Genomic DNA, 3854 nt, shown 5'->3' with positions numbered 1-3854 from the left:
CTGGCCCGAGACTTTAAAGGAGCCAGTCTACTATAAACTGTCTAGTTAGAGAAAAAATACAGATATCTTATTTACAAGGGAGAAATAAGTTAAAATTCATATTGGAAGTTTTTTTGATGGCTAATTATTAGTAAGTGTGGAGTTGTTTTTTTATATGACAACATTCTTCAGAAGCATACTTAAATGTTTGGAATAGGAATGAAAAATCTTATTGTGTTCATTATTTTATGTTACACTTTTCTCTTTCATGTACATATATGTATAAAGACTGTGACATTCTTCTCTTTTCCTAAATTATATTTTTTGAAGTTAAAAGCTTTTGTGATGGTCAAAAAATTGCTGAGTGAGATTTGTTCAATGCTAACTGATATTATTCCTTACTATTTTCATTAAAAATTGGTGATGCAGCACAATGACTTTGTTGGCAACAATGAAGATGATTTCATTCTATTCCCTGATTGGAATTTTTAGATTGTACCAATCCACTGTCCACATCCTTTTTGAGATATAATGTAAAATTACCATAACAAAGGAGAACACGATATGCAGAGAACATTGCTATAAGAAGAAATTTAAAACAGCATATAAAATAATCTGTGACTGGAGAAGAATGGGAGGTGGGAGAATGACGGAAATAGAAGAATTAATTTCATCTAACTTCATTTATAGAACAGGTAGGCCTATAGTCTAATTTAGTTGTCTATTATCCTCCATCTCCTAACCAAAATAGTTAGAGCAGTTTAAAATTTTTGCCTGCAATGGTTTACATGTAGACTCATTTCAAACCCAGAGTGGATTTTGTTGTCATTATTAAGTTTAATTATTTGTAGCATGCTAACACCAAAAGAATCTATGTGAAATAGAAACTGGTTTTAGCTTCCGTGCATAAATTTAAGAAGAGCTAGCCTCTGCAGAAGACATGTCCAATCTCCTGGTCAGAATTAGTACCAGAATTCTAGAATCTTCTTACAGATACTTCTTATGCCACAAAGTATTTTCAATATTGTATAACTGAGAATGGGTAACTTGAATTATTTACTATTCTCTCAGACACAACCTTTCTGAAAATTAAATCGTATTGAGCACTAATTTTTATTTTTTCTCCCCTTCTCCAACCTAGACTTGCAGTAGATTTTATATTTAAAAAACACTAGCTGGCTTTGAGTAATGAAAAATGGAATAATTCCTAATGTTTAAAAAAAAGTTTTAGAAATGCAAATTGAAAACTGCACCCACAGTTCAAATGTTTGTAGCATAGGAAAATAAGATTACAGGATTTAACAAGTAGGCATTTATTTGCATCATACTTCTTGGAAAAGAAAAATTGATTTTTGTAGGATTATTCATGTACTTAAAGGCAAGTGTATCTTTTTGTGCTTCACCAACGATGTGAATTTTAACAAGAGCAAACACTGTATTTTGCACCTTGGACAGGGCAACCCTGGATGTATGCACGGAGTGGGCAATGAGATGCTGGAGAGCAGTGCCACGGAAAGGGACCTGAGGATCCTGGTGGACAGAAAGCTGAATCTGAGTCAGCAGTGCCCTGGCAGCCAGGGGCCTGGGGTGCGTCAGGCACAGCATTGCCAGCTGGGCAAGGGAGGGGATTGTCCTGCTCTGCTCTGCACTGGGGCAGCCTCACCTTGGATTCATGGGCAGTGCGATATAATAAGGATATAAAACTTCTAGAAAGTATCCAAAAGAGTGCCACAAGTTTGCTGAAGGGCCTTGAGGGGAAGCCTTATGAGGAGTGTCGGAGGTCACTTGGTTTGTTCAGCCTGGAGAAGGTAGACTGAAGAGAGACCTCACTGTGGCCTACAGCTTCCTCACAGAAGAAAGCGGAGGGGCATGGGCTGATCACTTCTCTGTGGTGAACAGTGACAGGACCCAAGAGAATGGAAGCTGTGTTTGGGGAGGTTTACGTTGGCTATTAGAAAAAGATTCTTCATACAGAGTGTTTGGGCACTGGAACAGGCTCCCAAGGGAAGCAGTCACAGCACCAAACCTGACAAAGTTCAAGAAGCATTTGGACAATGCTCTCAGGCACATATGGGACTCTTCAGGCTGTCCTGTGCAGGGTCAGGAGTTGGACTTTGTGATCCTTGTGGGTCCCTTCCAACTCAAGATATCCTATAATCTCTGATTCTAAAAATACAGTGATCAGAACTAGTAGGACTGAATTTTTTTTACTTAGTCATCCTTCCCCTCCCATCAAGCAAATGAAAATTTAACACCTCTGTGGCTGCTTTCAGCTTTAGTCAAAGACTTACATTCCAGAGGAACCCTTGCTGCTTCAATGTGTGCCATATCCAATGATTGAACACAAATAGGTGGTGCCATACATCTGATTTTATTCCAAACAGCTAAATCATGAGTGCAACCAAATCAAAGGAAAACTTTCACTGTCCTCAACAGCTGAAGAATTTGGATTTAAATAAAATCAGTTGGCAAATGATTGTTGACAGCAAGGGAGGTTGCTGTCACATTCTCTTCCATTCTTACTTGTGTTAAAAGTTTATCATTAATGTATTTTCCTTTTTATTTTTAACAGGAAAAACACATCCATATGATGGAGATGATGAGATACAGTTGTGGTTTGAGTTGTGAATAATCTAATTCAAGTTATGAATTATCTTAATCTAAATCTTTCAATGACTATTGCACAAAGAAAACTGGATTATTGCTTCAAGGTCAGAATCCTTTTTAATTGATCTTAGAAAAATTCCACTGTAGCTGTAACAAAGAGTTCATTATGTTTTGGAGTGGTTTTTTTCCCCCAATATCCTGCATTCTCAACTGTAGCCCAGCATTAACAAATAGACAAACTAAATAATCTTTCATCTATGAACTGGTATCCTAAATATTTACCCAGAATTCTTGATTCCTTCTAGTTTAGTGTATGACAAGGTGATCTAAGAAAACATATAAGGTGGCTGGTGAAAGAAAATCTATCAAAAGTAGTGTATATTATTTTCATATTCATAATCTTTCTTTGCAACATTGATAAAGCTTAAGCAAGGCTTAATATCAGATGGGTTTTAAAAAGTCTCTTTGCACATTTCCCAACTATTACTTGCACTTAAATAGTCAAACAGGGCACACAACAACAAAGGAATTATAAAATGGCACTTTTAAAGAGTAGAAACAGCCTTCCAATGTCAGTGTAATTTTCCCTATAGCTGAAATAACATAGGCATTCTGCATTCCTTTAAATAATACTGACAAGATTGCTTCAGTCCAGAACCACCAAACTATTTAAAATCCCTTGATCAGCCAGGACTATCAAGAGGAAGAGATAACATAGCCAGATTTCTCTGACATGATGTTTTAATCCAAGTCAAGACTAGTGGGTGCTTGTAAAGTAATAGTAAGCACCTAAGCTGTATTTAGTAAACCAAAACGCCAAGAAAATCGTCCAAAAATCTTACATTCAAGAGTACATCAAAGACCCAAATCTGCCACAGATTGTTCAAGTTGTAGCTTGCATTGTCTTCAACTGATTTTATACAGAAAAGACAGAAGCACTGTATAAAGTCACGGATGTCTTCACAATACATACAGATATTATGCCTGAAATGAAAGCCAGCCTTCCTTTGAAAGCCAGCCTTCCTTCCTTCCTTCCTTCCTTCCTTCCTTCCTTCCTTCCTTCCTTCCTTCCTTCCTTCCTTCCTTCCTTCCTTCCTTCCTTCCTTCCTTCCTTCCTTCCTTCCTTCCTTCCTTCCGAATTCCTTCCTTCCGAATTCCTTCCTTCCTTCCTTCCTTCCTTCCTTCCTTCCTTCCTTCCTTCCTTCCTTCCTTCCTTCCTTCCTTCCTTCCTTCCTTCCTTCCTTCCTTCCTTCCTTCCTTCCTTCCTT

The sequence above is a fragment of the Coloeus monedula genome (genome assembly GCF_965178545.1).
Source record: "Coloeus monedula genome assembly, chromosome: 1".
NCBI lineage: Eukaryota > Metazoa > Chordata > Aves > Passeriformes > Corvidae > Coloeus > Coloeus monedula.
This window is presented reverse-complemented; position numbering follows the sequence as displayed.